Source organism: Oncorhynchus nerka, unplaced genomic scaffold, assembly GCF_034236695.1.
Source record: "Oncorhynchus nerka isolate Pitt River unplaced genomic scaffold, Oner_Uvic_2.0 unplaced_scaffold_2860, whole genome shotgun sequence".
Classification (NCBI taxonomy): domain Eukaryota; kingdom Metazoa; phylum Chordata; class Actinopteri; order Salmoniformes; family Salmonidae; genus Oncorhynchus; species Oncorhynchus nerka.
In genome coordinates this window covers 1-27464 of record NW_027038492.1, presented here as the reverse complement: position 1 = coordinate 27464, position 27464 = coordinate 1, and the positions used below count along the sequence as shown (strand labels likewise).

Below are 27464 nucleotides of genomic sequence, written 5' to 3'. Positions count from 1 at the left end.
TTTCCACAGCTTTGTTTGTGGGCCTCAATGGTGTCTGCTACGCTGCTCCTCTGAAAGTAAGTAATGTCTTGCTTTTTCATCTGACATTTTGACATCAGTGTTACATTAAAGTTGCTTGTCATTGCTACATGACAGTAGGTTGTCGTAAGACAAGGCTGCATGAAGTGTGAACTGCAGCTTTCTTGGATCCACAAAAAATGTGTTTTTGGGGAATGCGGGCATCGATCCCACTACCTATAGCATGCTAAGCAAACACAATACCAATTGATCAAATTCCCCAGCTGTTTGGAATTGCCACAAGGAGCAACCAAGAGTGTCCAGTCTTGTCAGGCTATGCTGTTGGTGGACTTGTTAGTTTGCGCTCCAGCACTTGCAGAGGCTCGGTGCATCTCAACAATTGTGCTCTGTAGCCAGCGGCCGGTTAGCTCAGTTGGTTAGAGTGTGTGATACGCTGCTCTCTGAAAGTAAGTAATGTCTTTCTTTTTCATCTGACATTGTGACATCAGTGTTACATGAGAGTTTCTTGTCATTGTTACATGACAGTAGGTTGTCGTAAGACAAGGCTGCATGAAGTGTGAACTGGAGTTTTCTTGGATCCATAAAACAATGTGCTTTTGGAGAATGTGGGCATCGATCCCACTACCTCACGCGTGCAAAGCATTTGAGCTAATTCCCCAGCCGTTTGGAATTTCCGCAAGAAGCAACCAAGAGGGTCCAGTCTTGTCAGGCTATGCTGTTGGTGGACTTGTTTGTTGACGTGCCAGCACTTGCAGAGGCTCGGTGCATTTCAACAATTGAGCAAAGTAGCAAATGGCCGGTTAGCTCAGTTGGTTAGAGTGTGGTGCTAATAACGCCAAGGTCATGGGTTCGATCCCCATACTGGCTATTATGTACATGTTGAGTGTCAAATTATGAGTCACATGCATGTGAATTGTCAAGGGTGCCACAGAATTATGTAGAGTGAATTGCCGGAATAGCTCAGTTGGGAGAGCGTTAGACTGAAGATCTAAAGGTCCCTGGTTCGATCCCGTGTTTCGGCATCTGTATTTGTTCTTTCTTTATGCTCTGGCTTCAAGGAAACTTTCCACAGCTTTGTTTGTGGGCCTCAATGGTGTCTGCTACGCTGCTCCTCTGAAAGTAAGTAATGTCTTGCTTTTTCATCTGACATTTTGACATCAGTGTTACATTAAAGTTGCTTGTCATTGCTACATGACAGTAGGTTGTCGTAAGACAAGGCTGCATGAAGTGTGAACTGCAGCTTTCTTGGATCCACAAAAAAATGTGTTTTTGGGGAATGCGGGCATCGATCCCACTACCTATAGCATGCTAAGCAAACACAATACCAATTGATCAAATTCCCCAGCTGTTTGGAATTGCCACAAGGAGCAACCAAGAGTGTCCAGTCTTGTCAGGCTATGCTGTTGGTGGACTTGTTAGTTTGCGCTCCAGCACTTGCAGAGGCTCGGTGCATCTCAACAATTGTGCTCTGTAGCCAGCGGCCGGTTAGCTCAGTTGGTTAGAGTGTGTGATACGCTGCTCTCTGAAAGTAAGTAATGTCTTTCTTTTTCATCTGACATTGTGACATCAGTGTTACATGAGAGTTTCTTGTCATTGTTACATGACAGTAGGTTGTCGTAAGACAAGGCTGCATGAAGTGTGAACTGGAGTTTTCTTGGATCCATAAAACAATGTGCTTTTGGAGAATGTGGGCATCGATCCCACTACCTCACGCGTGCAAAGCATTTGAGCTAATTCCCCAGCCGTTTGGAATTTCCGCAAGAAGCAACCAAGAGGGTCCAGTCTTGTCAGGCTATGCTGTTGGTGGACTTGTTTGTTGACGTGCCAGCACTTGCAGAGGCTCGGTGCATTTCAACAATTGAGCAAAGTAGCAAATGGCCGGTTAGCTCAGTTGGTTAGAGTGTGGTGCTAATAACGCCAAGGTCATGGGTTCGATCCCCATACTGGCTATTATGTACATGTTGAGTGTCAAATTATGAGTCACATGCATGTGAATTGTCAAGGGTGCCACAGAATTATGTTGAGTGAATTGCCGGAATAGCTCAGTTGGGAGAGCGTTAGACTGAAGATCTAAAGGTCCCTGGTTCGATCCCGGGTTTCGGCATCTGTATTTGTTCTTTCTTTATGCTCTGGCTTCAAGGAAACTTTCCACAGCTTTGTTTGTGGGCCTCAATGGTGTCTGCTACGCTGCTCCTCTGAAAGTAAGTAATGTCTTGCTTTTTCATCTGACATTTTGACATCAGTGTTACATTAAAGTTGCTTGTCATTGCTACATGACAGTAGGTTGTCGTAAGACAAGGCTGCATGAAGTGTGAACTGCAGCTTTCTTGGATCCACAAAAAATGTGTTTTTGGGGAATGCGGGCATCGATCCCACTACCTATAGCATGCTAAGCAAACACAATACCAATTGATCAAATTCCCCAGCTGTTTGGAATTGCCACAAGGAGCAACCAAGAGTGTCCAGTCTTGTCAGGCTATGCTGTTGGTGGACTTGTTAGTTTGCGCTCCAGCACTTGCAGAGGCTCGGTGCATCTCAACAATTGTGCTCTGTAGCCAGCGGCCGGTTAGCTCAGTTGGTTAGAGTGTGTGATACGCTGCTCTCTGAAAGTAAGTAATGTCTTTCTTTTTCATCTGACATTGTGACATCAGTGTTACATGAGAGTTTCTTGTCATTGTTACATGACAGTAGGTTGTCGTAAGACAAGGCTGCATGAAGTGTGAACTGGAGTTTTCTTGGATCCATAAAACAATGTGCTTTTGGAGAATGTGGGCATCGATCCCACTACCTCACGCGTGCAAAGCATTTGAGCTAATTCCCCAGCCGTTTGGAATTTCCGCAAGAAGCAACCAAGAGGGTCCAGTCTTGTCAGGCTATGCTGTTGGTGGACTTGTTTGTTGACGTGCCAGCACTTGCAGAGGCTCGGTGCATTTCAACAATTGAGCAAAGTAGCAAATGGCCGGTTAGCTCAGTTGGTTAGAGTGTGGTGCTAATAACGCCAAGGTCATGGGTTCGATCCCCATACTGGCTATTATGTACATGTTGAGTGTCAAATTATGAGTCACATGCATGTGAATTGTCAAGGGTGCCACAGAATTATGTTGAGTGAATTGCCGGAATAGCTCAGTTGGGAGAGCGTTAGACTGAAGATCTAAAGGTCCCTGGTTCGATCCCGGGTTTCGGCATCTGTATTTGTTCTTTCTTTATGCTCTGGCTTCAAGGAAACTTTCCACAGCTTTGTTTGTGGGCCTCAATGGTGTCTGCTACGCTGCTCCTCTGAAAGTAAGTAATGTCTTGCTTTTTCATCTGACATTTTGACATCAGTGTTACATTAAAGTTGCTTGTCATTGCTACATGACAGTAGGTTGTCGTAAGACAAGGCTGCATGAAGTGTGAACTGCAGCTTTCTTGGATCCACAAAAAAATGTGTTTTTGGGGAATGCGGGCATCGATCCCACTACCTATAGCATGCTAAGCAAACACAATACCAATTGATCAAATTCCCCAGCTGTTTGGAATTGCCACAAGGAGCAACCAAGAGTGTCCAGTCTTGTCAGGCTATGCTGTTGGTGGACTTGTTAGTTTGCGCTCCAGCACTTGCAGAGGCTCGGTGCATCTCAACAATTGTGCTCTGTAGCCAGCGGCCGGTTAGCTCAGTTGGTTAGAGTGTGTGATACGCTGCTCTCTGAAAGTAAGTAATGTCTTTCTTTTTCATCTGACATTGTGACATCAGTGTTACATGAGAGTTTCTTGTCATTGTTACATGACAGTAGGTTGTCGTAAGACAAGGCTGCATGAAGTGTGAACTGGAGTTTTCTTGGATCCATAAAACAATGTGCTTTTGGAGAATGTGGGCATCGATCCCACTACCACGCGTGCAAAGCATTTGAGCTAATTCCCCAGCCGTTTGGAATTTCCGCAAGAAGCAACCAAGAGGGTCCAGTCTTGTCAGGCTATGCTGTTGGTGGACTTGTTTGTTGACGTGCCAGCACTTGCAGAGGCTCGGTGCATTTCAACAATTGAGCAAAGTAGCAAATGGCCGGTTAGCTCAGTTGGTTAGAGTGTGGTGCTAATAACGCCAAGGTCATGGGTTCGATCCCCATACTGGCTATTATGTACATGTTGAGTGTCAAATTATGAGTCACATGCATGTGAATTGTCAAGGGTGCCACAGAATTATGTTGAGTGAATTGCCGGAATAGCTCAGTTGGGAGAGCGTTAGACTGAAGATCTAAAGGTCCCTGGTTCGATCCCGGGTTTCGGCATCTGTATTTGTTCTTTCTTTATGCTCTGGCTTCAAGGAAACTTTCCACAGCTTTGTTTGTGGGCCTCAATGGTGTCTGCTACGCTGCTCCTCTGAAAGTAAGTAATGTCTTGCTTTTTCATCTGACATTTTGACATCAGTGTTACATTAAAGTTGCTTGTCATTGCTACATGACAGTAGGTTGTCGTAAGACAAGGCTGCATGAAGTGTGAACTGCAGCTTTCTTGGATCCACAAAAAATGTGTTTTTGGGGAATGCGGGCATCGATCCCACTACCTATAGCATGCTAAGCAAACACAATACCAATTGATCAAATTCCCCAGCTGTTTGGAATTGCCACAAGGAGCAACCAAGAGTGTCCAGTCTTGTCAGGCTATGCTGTTGGTGGACTTGTTAGTTTGCGCTCCAGCACTTGCAGAGGCTCGGTGCATCTCAACAATTGTGCTCTGTAGCCAGCGGCCGGTTAGCTCAGTTGGTTAGAGTGTGTGATACGCTGCTCTCTGAAAGTAAGTAATGTCTTTCTTTTTCATCTGACATTGTGACATCAGTGTTACATGAGAGTTTCTTGTCATTGTTACATGACAGTAGGTTGTCGTAAGACAACTGCATGAAGTGTGAACTGGAGTTTTCTTGGATCCATAAAACAATGTGCTTTTGGAGAATGTGGGCATCGATCCCACTACCTCACGCGTGCAAAGCATTTGAGCTAATTCCCCAGCCGTTTGGAATTTCCGCAAGAAGCAACCAAGAGGGTCCAGTCTTGTCAGGCTATGCTGTTGGTGGACTTGTTTGTTGACGTGCCAGCACTTGCAGAGGCTCGGTGCATTTCAACAATTGAGCAAAGTAGCAAATGGCCGGTTAGCTCAGTTGGTTAGAGTGTGGTGCTAATAACGCCAAGGTCATGGGTTCGATCCCCATACTGGCTATTATGTACATGTTGAGTGTCAAATTATGAGTCACATGCATGTGAATTGTCAAGGGTGCCACAGAATTATGTTGAGTGAATTGCCGGAATAGCTCAGTTGGGAGAGCGTTAGACTGAAGATCTAAAGGTCCCTGGTTCGATCCCGGGTTTCGGCATCTGTATTTGTTCTTTCTTTATGCTCTGGCTTCAAGGAAACTTTCCACAGCTTTGTTTGTGGGCCTCAATGGTGTCTGCTACGCTGCTCCTCTGAAAGTAAGTAATGTCTTGCTTTTTCATCTGACATTTTGACATCAGTGTTACATTAAAGTTGCTTGTCATTGCTACATGACAGTAGGTTGTCGTAAGACAAGGCTGCATGAAGTGTGAACTGCAGCTTTCTTGGATCCACAAAAAATGTGTTTTTGGGGAATGTGGGCATCGATCCCACTACCTATAGCATGCTAAGCAAACACAATACCAATTGATCAAATTCCCCAGCTGTTTGGAATTGCCACAAGGAGCAACCAAGAGAAGTCCAGTCTTGTCAGGCTATGCTGTTGGTGGACTTGTTAGTTTGCGCTCCAGCACTTGCAGAGGCTCGGTGCATCTCAACAATTGTGCTCTGTAGCCAGCGGCCGGTTAGCTCAGTTGGTTAGAGTGTGTGATACGCTGCTCTCTGAAAGTAAGTAATGTCTTTCTTTTTCATCTGACATTGTGACATCAGTGTTACATGAGAGTTTCTTGTCATTGTTACATGACAGTTTCTTGTCATTGTTTACATACCTTAAGGGAAGATTTCGGCAGTTGCTGTATGGTTAGTGAGAAAGTCCATATTGAAAATGTACGGTCCCTTACTAGACGTCCGAAATCGTTTGTAAAATCCGGACGTGCTCTCGTCGGGCCAGCGGCAGGGCCGGACCTACCAGGAAGTCATCAAATGAACTTTGTCGGACATTTGGTTTCCGTTTTACAAAAATAATAAGATGTTGGTCATTTTTCCGCTGTCCCGGAAATTCCCACAAGAGGGCATAAGCAATCATATTGCTATTGGACAAAACATAACGATTCACGACGGGGCCTTATCTCGAAAACTGAAAATATTTCGAAGCCGAAACTCGGTGAGCGTATGTTTGGCATAATGGGCAGTTGGCCCCGAACAAGATGGCGTCTAGGCCTCAACGGCATTTGAGTTATGGCCATTTATCTGGGATTAAAGGTCCAAAATGAAAATAGAGAAATTATTTTTCCACTTCACGTCAAAGTCAAGGAGCCTCCGGTGTCAATAAAAAAAGAACCAGCCATTTATCTATCGTCATTTAAGAGAAATCGTACAACGACAGATTGGTGATGTTCACGGATAGGTGTTTTTTTTTCAACGGTTACAGATCCAGTTGCAGGGTGTTCTTACGAATCTTTTTAAAGTGTGCTGCGGAGCTCTGCGAGATTTCTGTGTCATTTGCTTTTGGGTGACAGTGAGAGAACCGTTAAGGTGAGAAGCACAAATCGACCTCAGGAACGTACCTGAGGTCCTCCCGATCCGTGCAAGCCTAACCTTGACCGTGTGGCATTAACCCTTACCAGTTAAAAGAAGGTGTTTACATCAAACAGTTTGCATTGACTTCTCTCCCCATAGGAATACATTGCCTGCACCTCTAAATTCAACCTGAAGCGTATGTGGGTTATGAATGCCTTATGAACCGTCTTCTATGACAGTCCATCAGACCACTATGAGGTCTACCTGTGTCGATTCTAAGCTTCCTGAGCAACCGGAAGTGGTTAAATTGACCCAAAAGGTGTTTTGATGTACATAACCTTCAAAGGTGAAAATGACTACATTCAACCCTGTGTAGATCGTAGATCAGTCAATTCTTAACTTAAAGACTTAAAACTCAGGATTCTGTAAGTTTCTATGTCAATCAAGACATATGTTTACTTATAGCTTCCTGTGCCAACCGGAAGTGCCTTTAATTGGGTCACACTGTCTGTTTTGAAGGGTTAAAAAGTCACATCTTTCCTAAACTTCATATGTGTGACTAGGTAACCCTCATGAACTGTAAATCAGTCATTTCTCCCAACAGATGTCAAAGAAAAGCTCTCACACGCACACACAGCAAGGATGGAGTTAAAAAGTGCGGTGCTCAAAGACACAGAGAGCAGGCAATGGCATAAACATAATCTCTAGGCCGTGCCGAGTTCAACGAGATATCCCGCTTGACCGTAGCTCGCTCGGTCTAAGCGCAGCGACCATTAGAAAAGTAGGCCCAAAATGAAGCCTGCCCCACAACGTCATTTGCTTTTGGGTGACAGTGAGAGAACTGTTAGGGTGAGAAGCACAATTCGACCTCAGGTACGTTCCTAAGGTCCTCCCGATCCGTGCAAGCCTAACCTTGACCGTGTGGCATTAACCCTTAATAGTTAAAAGAAGGTGTTTACTTCAAAGAGTTTGCATTGACTTCTCTCCCCATAGGAATACATTGCCTGCACCCCTAAATTCAACCTGAAGCCTATGTGGGTTATGAATGCCGTTTGAACCTGTCTTCGATGACAGTCCATCAGGCCACTACGAGGTCTACCTGTGTTGATTCTAAGCTTCCTGGACCAACCGGAAGTGGTTCAAATCATCCTAAAAGTGTTTATCCATACCCTGCCTGCAGTTTGATAGACATAGTGCATTCAACCCTGTGTAAATCAGTCAATTCTTAACGTAAAGACTTAAAACTGAGGATTCTGTAAAAGCATACCCCAATGAGGATATGTGTTGACTTACAGCTTCCTGTGCCAACCGGAAGTGCCATAATTGGTGTCTCTTGGGCTGTTTCGAGGGGTTAAAAAAGTCAGATCTTTCCAAAACTTCATATATGTGATTAGGCAACCCCCATGAACTGTCAATCAGTCATTTGTCCTGTAAAATTTCAAAGGAAAACTAAATCACACACACACACAGCTTGGAAGTAGGGACCCATTGGGGTGCGTAGAGACATACACTGCCTGCATTAGTTAACCTTGTTGGAACTTTTAAAGAACCGTCGGACCTAGAGTTCGAAACTTTAGAATCCTGTTCTAGACCTCCGGTCGATAGTGCGTGGTGAGTTACGTGGCTCTAGACGGTTCTCGGACCGAGAAACAGCTTCGTACATTTGCAATGACTTCAATTCATTTTTGCATCACGAAAATGGCGACATTTAGAAATGTCCCAGAGCTCGCAAGACTAGGTGCATTGCGACCGTCTCGGCCCATATAGACAGACCCCAACGTTTCTGTCCGATAGCTCATTCAAGGACCCCGTAGCAAGTCATGGAAAAAAGTGGATTTTCAGCACCAATTAGGGTTTTGCTCGGACACCAAATGACCGATCGAGCCAAAACTTGGGATTCGGGGTCGCCTTCAGCAAGGTCTACACGTAACATAAGAAATGGACCCGCAGCTAGAACGTAACTACGTGTTTTATGTTTTTTTATGGTTTGAACCGAAGGCGTTGTGAATTTTGGGCCAGCTCTGAAGTATGTGATAGTTGGCTACTAAACGAGTTGGAAAAGTGGGTTTGGTGTCAGTTTGTATCAGTTTGGTGTCAGAATGATATCTAATTGACTGATGGACGATGACTTGCTGGTGACTCTTGTCCATTTGCAATATGTTTAAACAGTGAGGTACCATCACCAAAAGTGACATTCTGAAATCAACCCTAACGAGCCATTGAGATGAACCAGAATCACTGCCCAGCCATCCCAGTCAATTTCACATTCCTGCAGGATTTTTATAGCATGACAAATTCGTGATGGTACCTGCCTATTGAACCATATTGCAAATGCACAGTGGCTTTGCAAAAGTGAGAAAACATAAACAAATGGACATGATGAAATCAACACAACGAGTGATGGAAAGGTACAACTCTCACTGCTCGGCCATCCTGTGTTCATCAGGCCAGTCAATTTTGCATTTTTGAGCATGTCAAATTTCATATGGTAAATGCCCCATTGAACCATATTGCAAATGCACGTGCACTTGCAATATGATTCAACAGTGAAAAACATCACCAAATGGACATGATGAAGTCAACACAACGAGCGTTGGAAAGGAGCAACTATCACTGCCAGGCCATCCTGTGTTCATCAGGCCAGTCAATTTTGCATTTCTGCAGGATTTTTGAGCATGTCAAATTTCATATGGTAAATGCCCATTGAACCATATTGCAAATGCACATGTGCACTTGCAATATGATTCAACAGTGAAAAACATCACCAAATGGACATGATGAAATCAACACAACGAGTGATGGAAAGGAACAACTATCACTGCCCGGCCATCCTGTGTTCCCATAGCGGGCATTAATATCATAATGACCGGTAAATGCATTTACAACCATATTTTTATTTTTGGGTTACCAGTTGCACAACAATGCACGTGCATTTGCAATATGATTCTATAGTGAAAAAACATCACATTACATTTACATTTAAGTCATTTAGCAACGTTCTTATCCAGAGCGACTTACAAATTGGGCATGATGAAATCAACACAACAAGTGATGGAAAGGAACAACTATCACTGCCAGGCCATCCTGTGTTCATCAGGCCAGTCAATTTTGCATTCCTGCAGGATTTTTATAGCATGACAAAATCGTGATGGTACATGCCCATTGAACCATATTGCAAATGCACAGTGACTTTGCAAAAGTAAGAAAACATAAACAAATGGACATGATGAAATCAACACAACGAGTGATGGAAAGGTAAACTATCACTGCTCGGCCATCCTGTGTTCATCAGGCCAGTCAATTTTGCATTTTTGAGCATGTCAAATTTCATATGGTAAATGCCCATTGAAACATATTGCAAATGCACGTGCATTTGCAATATGATTCTATAGTGAAAAAAACATCACCAAATGGACATGATGAAATCAACACAACGAGTGATGGAAAGGAACAACTATCACTGCCCGGCCATCCCGAGTTCATCAGGCCAGTCAATTTTGCATTTCTGCAGGATTTTCGAGCATGTCAAATTTCTTATGGCATTTGGCCCCCAAAAAAGTGACTTTTGACTTTGACTTTTGACTTCCAATGAAACCATATTATAAATGGACAAATCATATTCCTTATGCACAAGTTTAAAAAAAAATATATATATATATGACAATAAAATACAACTACAGTATGTTGATACATTTCTTATACGTGTGTAATTGACACAAAATTTGAAAGAATTTCGAAAAACGGTCCAGAAAGCACTTTTTTAAGGGTGTGTGAAGTTTTTTACAAAATTTTGACATTTTTTACTTTTGACTTTTGACTTTCTATGAAATCATATTGAAAATGGACAAAACATATTACTTATGCGCATGTAAAAAAAATATATATATATATATGATAATAAAATTGGACAAAAGTATATTCATACAGTTCTTACACATGTGTAATTGACAAAAAAATCGAAAGAATTTCGAAAAACGGTCCAGAAAGCACTTTTTTAAGGGGTGATAAGTTTTTGACAAAAAAATCATTTTTTCAAAATTTTGCTTTTGGACGTTGACTTGGGTTACATTTCCAATATGAAAAACCAAGGTGGAGCGGATTCGCCACCTGTTGGATTTTTAAAGTGTGACAACTGGCAATTGCCATATGGCATTTGCAATACACTTTGCATGAATCAACGCCGAATTGGGTGGTATTGGACAATGTGTATATGGTTTGTCCGATGCCAATGACTTCCCATTCATTTTTGTCCAATACAGGGGGGTAATTCCCTTACCTACAGTATTCCCCAACTTGTCTTTTGAGAGTATTCACTTGTTAAATGAGCTTTTGCACAACTCCCACTTTCCACAATGTTGACATTCTAAGAATGAAATAGATGCGCAAAGCCATCTGTTTTTGTTAACTGAAGCACATGGGTTCAATCCCTGTTCGACGTTTATGGTAGATAGCTGATATTATGGAAATGTACTTTCATCACAACAGTGTAAAGAAAAGGTCAATTATCTTGATATGGCCACTGCGACCTGTATGCTCTAGTCGGCTGGCCCTCGCTACATATTCGTCGCCAGAACCACTGGCTATTTTGTTATTGACTGTGCGCTTGTTTGTTCCATGTGTAACTCGTCGCCAGAACCACTGGCTCCAGGTCATCTGTAAGTCTATGCTAGGTAAAGCTCCGCCTTATCAAAGCACTCACAGTCGGCCTAGTCCTTGCGCAGCAGTCCCTTCCAGCTGCAGTCAGAGCAGGAGATGCCCATCTCTAAATAGCCCACCCAATCTACCTACCTCATCGCCATATTGTTTTTATTTACTTTCTGCACTTTTGCACACCAGTATTTCTACTTGCACATCATCATCTGCTCATCTATCACTCCAGTGTTCATTTGCTAAATTGTGATTACTTCGGTACTATGGCATATTTATTGCCTTTAAAAAAAATCCCTTCTATTTTGTTATTGACTGTGCGCTAGTTTGTTCCATGTGTAACTTGTCGCCAGAACCACTGGTTCCAGGTCATCTGTAAGTCTATACTAGGTAAAGCTCCGCCTTATCAAGGCAATCACAGGCGGCCTAGTCCTCTCGCAGCAGTCCCTTCCAGCTGCAGTCAGAGCAGGAGATGTTCACCCCTCCGCGTCCAGACTGCAAATGAATTGCACTGCTTTGCTTTACCTTGGCCAGGTCGCAGTTGTGTATGAGAACTTGTTCTTAACTGGCTTACCTGCTATAATAAAGGAGAAATTTAAGAAAATTAGAAACAATTTTTTCTTTCCCAGAAAGGGGGTGTAGCTCAGTGGTAGAGCGCATGCTTTGCATGTATGAGCTCCTGGGTTCAATCCCCAGCTTCTCCATGTTTTTTTGCAAAGACCCAACTTCTACTTTCCAGAATGTTGAAATTCTAAGCAGGAAACAGAGATGTGCTAAATAATTTGGTCTTTTAATCTGAAGAACATGCGTTCAATCCCTGTTAGTACATTTATAGAACAGAAGTGGCATGGTTGCCAACTTTTATGGCATCATTTTCAAAAACTGAAGTTCATGTTTTCGATCCCTGTCCGTACCTGTTTTAAGAATTGCTGCTATCATTTCATTGTAGTTTCAATGGAGTTGTGTATATATAAAGTACAGTGTATTGATATTGCGTTTTATCTGCAAATTAAATGGGATGGAAGCTCAGAGGGGAGTGCATGCTATATATGTATGAGGTCCTTTCTCCACTGAGTTTGTGTGCCAAATTCACATTTGCACAACTACTACTTTCCAGAATGTTGATATATATATATATATATATTGCATTATAGAGTGGCATGGTGGCCAAGTGGTAAGGCGTCGGTCTCGTAAACCGAAGACCATGGGTTCAAATTCCGTCCGTGCCTTTATAGAAAATTCCCCAGCTGTTTGGAATTGCCACAAGGAGCAACCAAGAGTGTCCAGTCTTGTCAGGCTATGCTGTTGGTGGACTTGTTAGTTTGCGCTCCAGCACTTGCAGAGGCTCGGTGCATCTTGAGTGTCAAAATGTATTAAGTACATTTTGAGTGTCAAAATGAAGAGTCTCAACTTGTTTGGGTGCCACAGAATTAGCAAATGTTGCCGGAATAGCTCAGTTCTGACTGAAGATTTAAAGGTCCTTGGTTCGATCCCGGGTTTCGGTATTTGTTCTTTCTTTATGCTCTGGCTTCAAGGAAACTTTCCACAGCTTTGTTTGTGGGCCTCAATGGTGTGTGCTACGCTGCTCCTCTGAAAGTAAGTAATGTCTTGCTTTTTCATCTGACATTGTGACATCAGTGTTACATGAGAGTTTCTTGTCATTGTTTTTACATGACAGTTTCTTGTCAGCTGTTTGTTTACATGACAGTAGGTTGTCGCGCTCCAGCACTTGCAAGACAAGGCTGCATGAAGTGTGAACTGGAGTTTTCTTGGATCCATAAAACAATGTGCTGGATCCATAAAACAATGTGCTTTTGGAGAATGTGGAGGGCATCGATCCCACTACCTCACGCGTGCAAAGCATTTGAGCTAATTCCCCAGCCGTTTGGAATTTCCGCAAGAAGCAACCAAGAGGGTCCAGTCTTGTCAGGCTATGCTGTTGGTGGACTTGTTTGTTGACGTGCCAGCACTTGCAGAGGCTCGGTGCATTTCAACAATTGAGCAAAATAGCAAATGGCCGGTTAGCTCAGTTGGTTAGAGTGTGGTGCTAATAACGCCAAGGTCATGGGTTCGATCCCCATACTGGCTATTATGTACATTTTGAGTGTCAAAATTATGAGTCACATGCATGTGAATTGTCAAGGGTGCCACAGAATTATGTTGAGTGAATTGCCGGAATAGCTCAGTTGGGAGAGCGTTAGACTGAAGATCTAAAGGTCCCTGGTTCGATCCCGGGTTTCGGCATCTGTATTTGTTCTTTCTTTATGCTCTGGCTTCAAGGAAACTTTCCACAGCTTTGTTTGTGGGCCTCAATGGTGTGCTACGCTGCTCCTCTGAAAGTAAGTAATGTCTTGCTTTTTCATCTGACATTTTGACATCAGTGTTACATTAAAGTTGCTTGTCATTGCTACATGACAGTAGGTTGTCGTAAGACAAGGCTGCATGAAGTGTGAACTGCAGCTTTCTTGGATCCACAAAAAAATGTGTTTTTGGGGAATGCGGGCATCGATCCCACTACCTATAGCATGCTAAGCAAACACAATACCAATTGATCAAATTCCCCAGCTGTTTGGAATTGCCACAAGGAGCAACCAAGAGTGTCCAGTCTTGTCAGGCTATGCTGTTGGTGGACTTGTTAGTTTGCGCTCCAGCACTTGCAGAGGCTCGGTGCATCTCAACAATTGTGCTCTGTAGCCAGCGGCCGGTTAGCTCAGTTGGTTAGAGTGTGTGATACGCTGCTCTCTGAAAGTAAGTAATGTCTTTCTTTTTCATCTGACATTGTGACATCAGTGTTACATGAGAGTTTCTTGTCATTGTTACATGACAGTTTCTTGTCATTGTTTACATACCTTAAGGGAAGATTTCTTGGCAGTTGCTGTATGGTTAGTGAGAAAGTCCATATTGAAAATTTACGGTCCCTTACTAGACGTCCAAATCGTTTGTCAAAATGCTGTTGGTGGACTTGTTTGTTGACGTGCCAGCACTTGCAGGGCCGGACCTACCAGGAAGTCATCAAATGAACTTTGTCGGACATTCGGTTTCCGTTTTACAAAAATAATAAGATGTTGGTCATTTTTCCGCTGTCCCGAAATTCCCACAAGAAGGCATAAGCAATCATATTGCTATTGGACAAAACATAACGATTCAGACGGGGCCTTATCTCGAAAACTGAAAATATTTGGCCGAAACTCGGTGAGCGTATGTTTGCATAATGGGCAGTTGGCCCCGAACAAGATGGCGTCTAGGCCTCAATGGTTTTTGAGTTATGGCCATTTATCTGGGATTAAAGGTCCAAAATGAAAATAGAGAAATTATTTTTCCACTTCCGTCAAAGTCAAGGAGCCTCCGGTGTCAATAAAAAAGAACCAGCCATTTATCTATCGTCATTTAAGAGAAATCGTACAATGACAGGTTGGTGATGTTCACGGATATACCAATTTTTTTTTCAACGGTTACAGATCCAGTTGCAGGGTGTTCAGAATCTTTTTAAAGTGTGCTGGTGGAGCTCTGCTGAGATTTCTGTGTCATTTGCTTTTGGGTGACAGTGAGAGAACCGTTAAGGTGAGCTCAGTTGGCACAAATCGACCTCAGGAACTAAGGTCCTCCCGATCCGTTTCATAACCTTGACCGTGTGGCATTAACCCTTACCAGTTAAAAGAAGGTGTTTCATCAAACAGTTTGCATTGACTTCTCTCCCCATAGGAATACATTGCCTGCACCTCTAAATTCAACCTGAAGCTATGTGGGTTATGAATGCCTTATGAACCTGTCTTCTATGACAGTCCATCAGACCACTATGAGGTCTACCTGTGTGATTCTAAGCTTCCCTGAGCAACCGGAAGTGGTTAAATTGACCCAAAAGGTGTTTTGATGTACATAACCTTCAAAGGTGAAAATGACTACATTCAACCCTGTGTAGATCGCAGATCAGTCAATTCTTAACTTAAAGACTTAAAACTCAGGATTCTGTAAGTTTCTATGTCAATCAAGACATATGTTTACTTATAGCTTCCTGTGCCAACCGGAAGTGCCTTTAATTGGGTCACACTGTCTGTTTTGAAGGGTTAAAAAGTCACATTACATTTACATTTACATTTAAGAAATTTAAGATCGCTTTATCCAGACCGATTACAAATTGGTGCATTCACATTTGCTTATGACCTGACAGTGGAACAGTAGTGCATCTAAATCTTTTCAGGGGAGGGGGTGAGAGGGATTAAGAGAATCCTATCCTAGGTATTCCTTAAAAGATTGGTGGGGTTTCAGGTGCATTCTCCGGAAGGTGGTGATTGACTCCGCTGTCCTGGCGTCGTGAGGGAGTTTGTTCCACCACCAATGGGGGCCAGAGCAGCGAACAGTTTTGACTGGGCTGAGTTTTTAAAAGAGGTGTTTACATCAAACAGTTTGCATTGACTTCTCTCCCCAGTGGAATACATTGCCTGCAGGCCAAGGTGGATGAACGAAGCCTATGTGGGTTTGGGTGTAATGCCTTATCAGAGCCTGTCTTGATGACAGTCCATCAGACCACTATGAGGTCAAGCACCTGTGTCTTGATTCTAAGCTTCCCTGAGCAACCGGAAGTGGTTAAAGGGACCGGAAAGTGTTTTGATGTACATAACCTTCAAAGGTGAAAATGACTACATTCAACCCTGTGTAGATTGTAGATCAGTCAATTCTTAACTTAAAGACTTAAAACTCAGGATTCTGTAAGTTTCTATGTCAATCAAGACATGGGTTAGGACTTATAGCTTCCTGTGCCAACCGGAAGTGCCTTTAATGGTGTCACAGCATGGCAGGAACGGGCCAAGGGTTAAAAAGTCACATCTTTCCTAAACTTCATATGTGTGACTAGGTAACCCTCATGAACTGTAAATCAGTCATTTCTCCCAACAGATGTCAAAGAAAAGCTCTCACACGCACACACAGCAAGGATGGAGTTAAAAAGTGCGGTGCTCAAAGACACAGAGAGCAGGCAATGGCATAAACATAATCTCTAGGCCGTGCCGAGTTCAACGAGATATCCCGCTTGACCGTAGCTCGCTCGGTCTAAGCGCAGCGACCATTAGAAAAGTAGGCCCAAAATGAAGCCTGCCCCACAACGTCATTTGCTTTTGGGTGACAGTGAGAGAACTGTTAGGGTGAGAAGCACAATTCGACCTCAGGTACGTTCCTAAGGTCCTCCCGATCCGTGCAAGCCTAACCTTGACCGTGTGGCATTAACCCTTAATAGTTAAAAGAAGGTGTTTACTTCAAAGAGTTTGCATTGACTTCTCTCCCCATAGGAATACATTGCCTGCACCCCTAAATTCAACCTGAAGCCTATGTGGGTTATGAATGCCGTATGAACCTGTCTTTGATGACAGTCCATCAGGCCACTATGAGGTCTACCTGTGTTGATTCTAAGCTTCCTGGACCAACCGGAAGTGGTTAAAATCACCCTAAAAGTGTTTATCCATACCCTGCCTGCAGTTTGATAGACATAGTGCATTCAACCCTGTGTAAATCAGTCCATTCTTAACGTAAGGACTTAAAACTCAGGATTCTGTAAAAGCATACCCCAATGAGGATATGTGTTGACTTATAGCTTCCTGTGCCAACCGGAAGTGCCATAATTGGTGTCTCTTGGGCTGTTTCGAGGGGTTAAAAAAGTCAGATCTTTCCAAAACTTCATATATGTGATTAGGCAACCCCATGAACTGTAAATCAGTCATTTTTCCTGTAAAATTTCAAAGGAAAACTAAATCACACACACACACAGCTTGGAAGTAGGGACCCATTGGGGTGCGTAGAGACATACACTGCCTGCATTAGTTAACCTTGTTGGAACTTTTAAAGAACCCGGACCTAGAGTTCGAAACTTTAGAATCCTGTTCTAGACCTCCGGTCGATAGTGCGTGGTGAGTTACGTGGCTCTAGACGGTTCTCGGACCGAGAAACAGCTTCGTACATTTGCAATGACTTCAATTCATTTTTGCATCACGAAAATGGCGACATTTAGAAATGTCCCAGAGTCGCAAGACTAGGTGCATTGCGACCGTCTCGGCCCATATAGACAGACCCCAACGTTTCTGTCCGATAGCTCATTCAAGGACCCCGTAGCAAGTCATGGAAAAAGTGGATTTTCAGCACCAATTAGGGTTTTGCTCGGACACCAAATGACCGATCGAGCCAAAACTTGGGATTCGGGGTCGCCTCAGCAAGGTCTACACGTAACATAAGAAATGGACCCGCAGCTAGAACGTAACTACGTGTTTTATGTTTTTTTATGGTTTGAACCGAAGGCGTTGTGAATTTTGGGCCAGCTCTGAAGTATGTGATAGTTGGCTACTAAACGAGTTGGAAAAAGTGGGTTTGGTGTCAGTTTGTATCAGTTTGGTGTCAGAATGATATCTAATTGACTGATGGACGATGACTTGCTGGTGACTCTTGTCCATTTGCAATATGTTTAAACAGTGAGGTACCATCACCAAAAGTGACATTCTGAAATCAACCCTAACGAGCCATTGAGATGAACCAGAATCACTGCCCAGCCATCCCAGTCAATTTCACATTCCTGCAGGATTTTTATAGCATGACAAATTCGTGATGGTACCTGCCTATTGAACCATATTGCAAATGCACAGTGGCTTTGCAAAAGTGAGAAAACATAAACAAATGGACATGATGAAATCAACACAACGAGTGATGGAAAAGTACAACTCTCACTGCTCGGCCATCCTGTGTTCATCAGGCCAGTCAATTTTGCATTTTTGAGCATGTCAAATTTCATATGGTAAATGCCCATTGAACCATATTGCAAATGCACAGTGCACTTTGCAATATGATTCAACAGTGAAAAACATCACAAATGGACATGATGAAGTCAACACAACGAGTGATGGAAAGGAGCAACTATCACTGCCAGGCCATCCTGTGTTCATCAGGCCAGTCAATTTTGCATTTCTGCAGGATTTTTTGAGCATGTCAAATTTCATATGGTAAATGCCCATTGAACCATATTGCAAATGCACGTGCACTTGCAATATGATTCAACAGTGAAAAAACATCACCAAATGGACATGATGAAATCAACACAACGAGTGATGGAAAGGAACAACTATCACTGCCAGGCCATCCTGTGTTCATCAGGGCATCAATTTTAATGATCCTGTAAATTTTTGCAGCATTCAACCATATTCATATTTTGGGTTACCAGTTGCACAAAATGCACGTGCATTTGCAATATTGATTCAACATTTACATTTAAAAACATCACCAAATGGACATGATGAAATCAACACAACGAGTGATGGAAAGGAACAACTATCACTGCCAGGCCATCCTGTGTTCATCAGGTCCAGTCAATTTTGCATTCCTGCAGGATTTTTATAGCATGACAAAATCGTGATGGTACATGCCCATTGAACCATATTGCAAATGCACAGTGACTTTGCAAAAGTAAGAAAACATAAACAAATGGACATGATGAAATCAACACAACGAGTGATGGAAAGGTAAACTCATCATCCTGTTCATCAGGCCATCCTGTGTTCATCAGGCCAGTCAATTTTGCATTTTTGAGCATGTCAAATTTCATATGGTAAATGCCCATTTTTTGTCAAACATATTGCAAATGCAAATGCGTGCATTTGCAATATGATTCTATAGTGAAAAAAACATCACCAAATGGACATGATGAAATCAACACAACGAGTGATGGAAAGGAACAACTATCACTGCCCGGCCATCCCGAGTTCATCAGGCCAGTCAATTTTGCATTTCTGCAGGATTTTCGAGCATGTCAAATTTCTTATGGCATTTGGCCCCAAAAAAGTGACTTTTGACTTTGACTTTTGACTTCCAATGAAATCATATTATAAATGGACAAATCATATTCCTTATGCACAAGTTTAAAAAAAAATATATATATATATGACAATAAAATACAACTACAGTATGTTGATACATTTCTTATACGTGTGTAATTGACACAAAATTTGAAAGAATTTCGAAAAACGGTCCAGAAAGCACTTTTTAAGGGTGTGTGAAGTTTTTACAAAATTTTGACATTTTTTACTTTTGACTTTTGACTTTCTATGAAATCATATTGAAAATGGACAAAACATATTACTTATGCGCATGTAAAAAAAATATATATATATATGATAATAAAATTGGACAAAAGTATATTCATACAGTTCTTACACATGTGTAATTGACAAAAAAATCGAAAGAATTTCGAAAAACGGTCCAGAAAGCACTTTTTAAGGGGTGATAAGTTTTTGACAAAAAAATCATTTTTTCAAAATTTTGCTTTTGGACGTTGACTTGGGTTACATTTCCAATATGAAAACCAAAAAGGTGGAGCGGATTCGCCACCTGTTGGATTTTTAAAGTGTGACAACTGGCAATTGCCATATGGCATTTGCAATACACTTTGCATGAATCAACGCCGAATTGGGTGGTATTGGACAATGTGTATATGGTTTGTCCGATGCCAATGACTTCCCATTCATTTTTGTCCAATACAGGGGGGTAATTCCCTTACCTACAGTATTCCCCAACTTGTCTTTTGAGAGTATTCACTTGTTAAATGAGCTTTTGCACAACTCCCACTTTCCACAATGTTGACATTCTAAGAATGAAATAGATGCGCAAAGCCATCTGTTTTTGTTAACTGAAGCACATGGGTTCAATCCCTGTTCGACGTTTATGGTAGATAGCTGATATTATGGAAATGTACTTTCATCACAACAGTGTAAAGAAAAGGTCAATTATCTTGATATGGCCACTGCGACCTGTATGCTCTAGTCGGCTGGCCCTCGCTACATATTCGTCGCCAGAACCACTGGCTATTTTGTTATTGACTGTGCGCTTGTTTGTTCCATGTGTAACTCGTCGCCAGAACCACTGGCTCCAGGTCATCTGTAAGTCTATGCTAGGTAAAGCTCCGCCTTATCAAAGCACTCACAGTCGGCCTAGTCCTTGCGCAGCAGTCCCTTCCAGCTGCAGTCAGAGCAGGAGATGCCCATCTCTAAATAGCCCACCCAATCTACCTACCTCATCGCCATATTGTTTTTATTTACTTTCTGCACTTTTGCACACCATTATTTCTACTTGCACATCATCATCTGCTCATCTATCACTCCAGTGTTCATTTGCTAAATTGTGATTACTTCGGTACTATGGCATATTTATTGCCTTTAAAAAAAAAAAAATCCCTTCTATTTTGTTATTGACTGTGCGCTAGTTTGTTCCATGTGTAACTTGTCGCCAGAACCACTGGTTCCAGGTCATCTGTAAGTCTATACTAGGTAAAGCTCCGCCTTATCAAGGCAATCACAGGCGGCCTAGTCCTCTCGCAGCAGTCCCTTCCAGCTGCAGTCAGAGCAGGAGATGTTCACCCCTCCGCGTCCAGACTGCAAATGAATTGCACTGCTTTGCTTTACCTTGGCCAGGTCGCAGTTGTGTATGAGAACTTGTTCTTAACTGGCTTACCTGCTATAATAAAGGAGAAATTTAAGAAAATTAGAAACAATTTTTTTCTTTCCCAGAAAGGGGTGTAGCTCAGTGGTAGAGCGCATGCTTTGCATGTATGAGCTCCTGGGTTCAATCCCCAGCTTCTCCATGTTTTTTTGCAAAGACCCAACTTCTACTTTCCAGAATGTTGAAATTCTAAGCAGGAAACAGAGATGTGCTAAATAATTTGGTCTTTTAATCTGAAGAACATGCGTTCAATCCCTGTTAGTACATTTATAGAACAGAAGTGGCATGGTTGCCAACTTTTATGGCATCATTTTCAAAAACTGAAGTTCAAGTTTTCGATCCCTGTCCGTACCTGTTTTAAGAATTGCTGCTATCATTTCATTGTAGTTTCAATGGAGTTGTGTATATATAAAGTACAGTGTATTGATATTGCGTTTTATCTGCAAATTAAATGGGATGGAAGCTCAGAGGGGAGTGCATGCTATATATGTATGAGGTCCTTTCTCCACTGAGTTTGTGTGCCAAATTCACATTTGCACAACTACTACTTTCCAGAATGTTGATATATATATATATATATTGCAGTATAGAGTGGCATGGTGGCCAAGTGGTAAGGTGTCGGTCTCGTAAACAGAAGACCATGGGTTCAAATCCCATCCGTGCCTTTATAAAAAAGGCTTCAAATTCCATGGAAATGTACATTCATTGGAGGACTTTGTAGAAAAATCATGTTGTATCAATATTTGAACACAACTATTATATTAAGGGGAAGTATCTCTACGATAGATCCACTTCACATGTTTTCTGTCATACATTAAGGGAAGATTTCGGCAGTTGCTGTATGGTTAGTGAGAAAGTCCATGTTGCAAATGTACGGTCCCTTACTAGACGTCCAAAATCGTTTGTAAAATTCGCGGACGGCGTCGGGCCGAGCGGCAGGGCCAGACCTACCAGGAAGTCATCAAATGAACTTTGTCGGACATTCGGTTTCCGTTTTACAAAAATAATAAGATTTTGGTCATTTTTCCGCTGTCCCGGAATATCCCACAAGAGGGCATAAGCAATCATATTGCTATTGGACAAAACATCACAATTCACGACGGGGCCTTATCTCGAAAACGGAAAATATTTGAAGCCGAAACTCGGTGAGCGTATGTTTGGCATAATGGGAAGTTGGCCCCGAACAAGATGGCGTCTAGGCCTCAACGGTATTTGAGTTATGGCCATTTATCTGGGATTAAAGGTCCAAAATGAAAATAGAGAAATTATTTTTCCACTTCACGTCAAAGTCAAGGAGCCTCCGGTGTCAATAAAAAAAGAACCAGCCATTTATCTATCGTCATTTAAGAGAAATCGTACAACGAGAGATTGGTGATGTTCACGGATAGGTGTTTTTTTTTCAACGGTTACAGATCCAGTTGCAGGGTGTTCTTACGAATCTTTTTTAAAGTGTGCTGCGGAGCTCTGCGAGATTTCTGTGTCATTTGCTTTTGGGTGACAGTGAGAGAACCGTTAAGGTGAGAAGCACAAATCGACCTCAGGAACGTACCTGAGGTCCTCCCGATCCGTGCAAGCCTAACCTTGACCGTGTGGCATTAACCTCAGACGACAGGTTGGAGCGAGCCGGTCGCATCCGCGCTTCGGTCTGCAGGTTGTATAACTTTTTCATTACATTTCATTACATTTCATTATAGTACAACGGTCTGATTTGTCTAATCTTAGCAATTTCTTCTTAGCTAGCTACATAGTCGTCGTTGTATCAAAGATAATTGCGTAATTATCGTATTTCGTCGTCTCCTATCTGCCCAACACGTTCACCGTCTACCGTAGCACTGTAGTAACTATCACACTCAACTGAACGACTTGATTAGTGTAGTGTTAGCTAGCTACATAGTTGTCTTTGCTGTCTTCGTATCCAAGATAATTGTGTAGTTTAGAGTATGGAGTCTTAGAGTGATAATTGCGTTATTATCGTATTTCGTCGTCCTCCTATCTGCCTAGCAGCTAGCCAGCTAGCATACGTTCACCGGCTACCGTAGCAACTATCACACTCAACTGAACGACTTGATTAGTGTAGTATTAGCTAGCTACATAGTTGTCTTTGCTGTCTTCGTATCCAAGATAATTGTGTAGTTTAGAGTGTGTAGTCTTAGAGTGATTATCTTAATTCACCGAGGTTAGCTAGCCAGCTATTTTGTCGTCCTTAACGTAGGAGACACTCCTAGCTAGCCAATAGCCAGCCAACGTCTACTGAATAGAACTTTCGCATTCCGGTTGCATTCCGCTTCGCTCCACAGGTAGTATCACATTTTCATTTCATTTCATTACAGTCCCAACGGTGTGATTTGTTTGATCGTAGCTAGCTACATAGCTAGCTACATAGCCGTCTTTGTTTCAAAGATAATTGTGTAGTCTAGAGCGATTTTCTAGGTTAGCTAGCCAGCTATTGTCGTTCTCCTAACGCAACGTAATGTAACCAACACTGCTAGCTAGCCAGCTAGCCCGAAAAGCAGCATTGTAGAAACTTCACACTCAACGGTACGACTTGATTAGGGTAGTGTCAACAACGCAGCTAGCCTACCCCAGCAGTACTGTATCATTTTAATCATTTTAGTCAATTAGATTCTTGCTACGTAAGCTTAACTTTCTGAACATTCGAGACGTGTAGTCCACTTGTCATTCCAATCTCCTCTGCATTAGCGTAGCCTCTTCTCTAGCCTGTCAACTATGTGTCTGTCTATCCCTGTTCTCTCCTCTCTGCACAGACCATACAAACGCTCCACACCGCATGGCCGCGGCCACCCTAATCTGGTGGTCCCAGCGCGCACGACCCACGTGGAGTTCCAGGTCTCCGGTAGCCTCTGGAACTGCCGATCTGCGGCCAACAAGGCAGAGTTCATCTCAGCCTATGCCTCCCTCCAGTCCCTCGACTTCTTGGCTCTGACGGAAACATGGATCACCACAGACAACACCGCTACTCCTACTGCTCTCTCTTCGTCCGCCCACGTGCTCTCGCACACCCCGAGAGCTTCTGGTCAGCGGGGTGGTGGCACCGGGATCCTCATCTCTCCCAAGTGGTCATTCTCTCTTTCTCCCCTTACCCATCTGTCTATCGCCTCCTTTGAATTCCATGCTGTCACAGTTACTAGCCCTTTCAAGCTTAACATCCTTATCATTTATCGCCCTCCAGGTTCCCTCGGAGAGTTCATCAATGAGCTTGATGCCTTGATAAGCTCCTTTCCTGAGGACGGCTCACCTCTCACAGTTCTGGGCGACTTTAACCTCCCCACGTCTACCTTTGACTCATTCCTCTCTGCCTCCTTCTTTCCACTCCTCTCCTCTTTTGACCTCACCCTCTCACCTTCCCCCTACTCACAAGGCAGGCAATACGCTCGACCTCATCTTTACTAGATGCTGTTCCTCCACTAACCTCATTGCAACTCCCTCCAAGTCTCCGACCACTACCTTGTATCCTTTTCCCTCTCGCTCTCATCCAACACTTCCCACACTGCCCCTACTCGGATGGTATCGCGCCGTCCCAACCTTCGCTCTCTCTCCCCGCTACTCTCTCCTCTTCCATCCTATCATCTCTTCCCTCTGCTCAAACCTTCTCCAACCTATCTCCTGATTCTGCCTCCTCAACCCTCCTCTCCTCCCTTTCTGCATCCTTTGACTCTCTATGTCCCCTATCCTCCAGGCCGGCTCGGTCCTCCCCTCCCGCTCCGTGGCTCGACGACTCATTGCGAGCTCACAGAACAGGGCTCCGGGCAGCCGAGCGGAAATGGAGGAAAACTCGCCTCCCTGCGGACCTGGCATCCTTTCACTCCCTCCTCTCTACATTTTCCTCCTCTGTCTCTGCTGCTAAAGCCACTTTCTACCACTCTAAATTCCAAGCATCTGCCTCTAACCCTAGGAAGCTCTTTGCCACCTTCTCCTCCCTCTTGAATCCTCCTCCCCCTCCCCCTCCTCCCTCTCTGCAGATGACTTCGTCAACCATTTTGAAAAGAAGGTCGACGACATCCGATCCTCGTTTGCTAAGTCAAACGACACCGCTGGTTCTGCTCACACTGCCCTACCCTGTGCTCTGACCTCTTTCTCCCTCTCTCTCCAGATGACATCTCGCGTCTTGTGACGGCCGGCCGCCCAACAACCTGCCCGCTTGACCCTATCCCCTCCTCTCTTCTCCAGACCATCTCCGGTGACCTTCTCCCTTACCTCACCTCGCTCATCAACTCATCCCTGACCGCTGGCTACGTCCCTCCTGTCTTCAAGAGAGCGAGAGTTGCACCCCTTCTGAAAAAACCTACACTCGATCCCTCCGATGTCAACAACTACAGACCAGTATCCCTTCTTTCTTTTCTCTCCAAAACTCTTGAACGTGCCGTCCTTGGCCAGCTCTCCCGCTATCTCTCTCAGAATGACCTTCTTGATCCAAATCAGTCAGGTTTCAAGACTAGTCATTCAACTGAGACTGCTCTTCTCTGTATCACGGAGGCGCTCCGCACTGCTAAAGCTAACTCTCTCTCCTCTGCTCTCATCCTTCTAGACCTATCGGCTGCCTTCGATACTGTGAACCATCAGATCCTCCTCTCCACCCTCTCCGAGTTGGGCATCTCCGGCGCGGCCCACGCTTGGATTGCGTCCTACCTGACAGGTCGCTCCTACCAGGTGGCGTGGCGAGAATCCGTCTCCTCACCACGTGCTCTCACCACTGGTGTCCCCCAGGGCTCTGTTCTAGGCCCTCTCCTATTCTCGCTATACACCAAGTCACTTGGCTCTGTCATAACCTCACATGGTCTCTCCTATCATTGCTATGCAGACGACACACAATTAATCTTCTCCTTTCCCCCTTCTGACGACCAGGTGGCGAATCGCATCTCTGCATGTCTGGCAGACATATCAGTGTGGATGACGGATCATCACCTCAAGCTGAACCTCGGCAAGACGGAGCTGCTCTTCCTCCCGGGAAGGACTGCCCGTTCCATGATCTCGCCATCACGGTTGACAACTCCATTGTGTCCTCGTCCCAGAGCGCTAAGAACCTTGGCGTGATCCTGGACAACACCCTGTCGTTCTCAAATAACATCAAGGCGGTGGCCCGTTCCTGTAGGTTCATGCTCTACAACATCCGCAGAGTACGACCCTGCCTCACACAGGAAGCGGCGCAGGTCCTAATCCAGGCACTTGTCATCTCCCGTCTGGATTACTGCAACTCGCTGTTGGCTGGGCTCCCTGCCTGTGCCATTAAACCCCTACAACTCATCCAGAACGCCGCAGCCCGTCTGGTGTTCAACCTTCCCAAGTTCTCTCACGTCACCCCGCTCCTCCGCTCTCTCCACTGGCTTCCAGTTGAAGCTCGCATCCGCTACAAGACCATGGTGCTTGCCTACGGAGCTGTGAGGGGAACGGCACCTCAGTACCTCCAGGCTCTGATCAGGCCCTACACCCAAACAAGGGCACTGCGTTCATCCACCTCTGGCCTGCTCGCCTCCCTACCACTGAGGAAGTACAGTTCCCGCTCAGCCCAGTCAAAACTGTTCGCTGCTCTGGCCCCCCAATGGTGGAACAAACTCCCTCACGACGCCAGGACAGCGGAGTCAATCACCACCTTCCGGAGACACCTGAAACCCCACCTCTTTAAGGAATACCTAGGATAGGATAAAGTAATCCTTCTCCCCCCCCCTCCCCCCCCCCCCCCCCTTAAAAGACCTAGATGCACTATTGTAAAGTGGCTGTTCCACTGGATGTCATAAGGTGAAAGCACCAATTTGTAAGTCGCTCTGGATAAGAGCGTCTGCTAAATGACTTAAATGTAAAATGTAAATGTAAACCCTTACCAGTTAAAAGAAGGTGTTTACATCAAACAGTTTGCATTGACTTCTCTCCCCATAGGAATACATTGCCTGCACCTCTAAATTCAACCTGAAGCGTATGTGGGTTATGAATGCCTTATGAACCTGTCTTCTATGACAGTCCATCAGACCACTATGAGGTCTACCTGTGTCGATTCTAAGCTTCCCTGAGCAACCGGAAGTGGTTAAATTGACCCAAAAGGTGTTTTGATGTACATAAACTTCAAAGGTGAAAATGACTACATTCAACCCTGTGTAGATCGTAGATCAGTCAATTCTTAATTTAAAGACTTAAAACTCAGGATTCTGTAAGTTTCTATGTCAATCAAGACATATGTTTACTTATAGCTTCCTGTGCCAACCGGAAGTGCCTTTAATTGGGTCACACTGTCTGTTTTGAAGGGTTAAAAAAGTCACATCTTTCCTAAACTTCATATGTGTGACTAGGTAACCCTCATGAACTGTAAATCAGTCATTTCTCCCAACAGATGTCAAAGAAAAGCTCTCACACGCACACACAGCAAGGATGGAGTTAAAAAGTGCGGTGCTCAAAGACACAGAGAGCGGGCAATGGCATAAACATAATCTCTAGGCCGTGCCGAGTTCAACGAGATATCCCGCTTGACCGTAGCTCGCTCGGTCTAAGCGCAGTGACCATTAGAAAAGTAGGCCCAAAATGAAGCCTGCCCCACAACGTCATTTGCTTTTGGGTGACAGTGAGAGAACTGTTAGGGTGAGAAGCACAATTCGACCTCAGGTACGTTCCTAAGGTCCTCCCGATCCGTGCAAGCCTAACCTTGACCGTGTGGCATTAACCCTTAATAGTTAAAAGAAGGTGTT

General features: G+C 43.8%; 16 non-coding genes across 16 annotated transcripts; all 16 read left to right on the top strand.

The window, feature by feature from the left end:
• The first annotated feature begins 812 nt into the window (after nt 1-812).
• Nucleotides 813-886, top strand: trnai-aau (transfer RNA isoleucine (anticodon AAU)). The gene has a single exon. It is a non-coding gene; the product is annotated as a tRNA-Ile (tRNA).
• Nucleotides 887-967: 81 nt separating this feature from the next.
• trnaf-gaa (transfer RNA phenylalanine (anticodon GAA)) lies at nt 968-1040 on the top strand. Its single transcript has one exon. It is a non-coding gene; the product is annotated as a tRNA-Phe (tRNA).
• Nucleotides 1041-1894: 854 nt separating this feature from the next.
• trnai-aau (transfer RNA isoleucine (anticodon AAU)) lies at nt 1895-1968 on the top strand. The gene has a single exon. It is a non-coding gene; the product is annotated as a tRNA-Ile (tRNA).
• An 81-nt stretch (nt 1969-2049) lies between these two features.
• On the top strand, nt 2050-2122 carry trnaf-gaa (transfer RNA phenylalanine (anticodon GAA)). Its single transcript has one exon. It is a non-coding gene; the product is annotated as a tRNA-Phe (tRNA).
• Nucleotides 2123-2975: 853 nt separating this feature from the next.
• Nucleotides 2976-3049, top strand: trnai-aau (transfer RNA isoleucine (anticodon AAU)). Its single transcript has one exon. It is a non-coding gene; the product is annotated as a tRNA-Ile (tRNA).
• Nucleotides 3050-3130: 81 nt separating this feature from the next.
• trnaf-gaa (transfer RNA phenylalanine (anticodon GAA)) lies at nt 3131-3203 on the top strand. Its single transcript has one exon. It is a non-coding gene; the product is annotated as a tRNA-Phe (tRNA).
• Nucleotides 3204-4055: 852 nt separating this feature from the next.
• trnai-aau (transfer RNA isoleucine (anticodon AAU)) lies at nt 4056-4129 on the top strand. The gene has a single exon. It is a non-coding gene; the product is annotated as a tRNA-Ile (tRNA).
• Nucleotides 4130-4210: 81 nt separating this feature from the next.
• Nucleotides 4211-4283, top strand: trnaf-gaa (transfer RNA phenylalanine (anticodon GAA)). The gene has a single exon. It is a non-coding gene; the product is annotated as a tRNA-Phe (tRNA).
• Nucleotides 4284-5134: 851 nt separating this feature from the next.
• trnai-aau (transfer RNA isoleucine (anticodon AAU)) lies at nt 5135-5208 on the top strand. Its single transcript has one exon. It is a non-coding gene; the product is annotated as a tRNA-Ile (tRNA).
• An 81-nt stretch (nt 5209-5289) lies between these two features.
• trnaf-gaa (transfer RNA phenylalanine (anticodon GAA)) lies at nt 5290-5362 on the top strand. The gene has a single exon. It is a non-coding gene; the product is annotated as a tRNA-Phe (tRNA).
• Nucleotides 5363-11939: 6577 nt separating this feature from the next.
• trnaa-ugc (transfer RNA alanine (anticodon UGC)) lies at nt 11940-12011 on the top strand. The gene has a single exon. It is a non-coding gene; the product is annotated as a tRNA-Ala (tRNA).
• Nucleotides 12012-12464: 453 nt separating this feature from the next.
• On the top strand, nt 12465-12536 carry trnat-cgu (transfer RNA threonine (anticodon CGU)). Its single transcript has one exon. It is a non-coding gene; the product is annotated as a tRNA-Thr (tRNA).
• A 786-nt stretch (nt 12537-13322) lies between these two features.
• On the top strand, nt 13323-13396 carry trnai-aau (transfer RNA isoleucine (anticodon AAU)). Its single transcript has one exon. It is a non-coding gene; the product is annotated as a tRNA-Ile (tRNA).
• Nucleotides 13397-13478: 82 nt separating this feature from the next.
• Nucleotides 13479-13551, top strand: trnaf-gaa (transfer RNA phenylalanine (anticodon GAA)). Its single transcript has one exon. It is a non-coding gene; the product is annotated as a tRNA-Phe (tRNA).
• A 7291-nt stretch (nt 13552-20842) lies between these two features.
• trnaa-ugc (transfer RNA alanine (anticodon UGC)) lies at nt 20843-20914 on the top strand. Its single transcript has one exon. It is a non-coding gene; the product is annotated as a tRNA-Ala (tRNA).
• Nucleotides 20915-21365: 451 nt separating this feature from the next.
• Nucleotides 21366-21437, top strand: trnat-cgu (transfer RNA threonine (anticodon CGU)). Its single transcript has one exon. It is a non-coding gene; the product is annotated as a tRNA-Thr (tRNA).
• Nucleotides 21438-27464: the final 6027 nt, after the last annotated feature.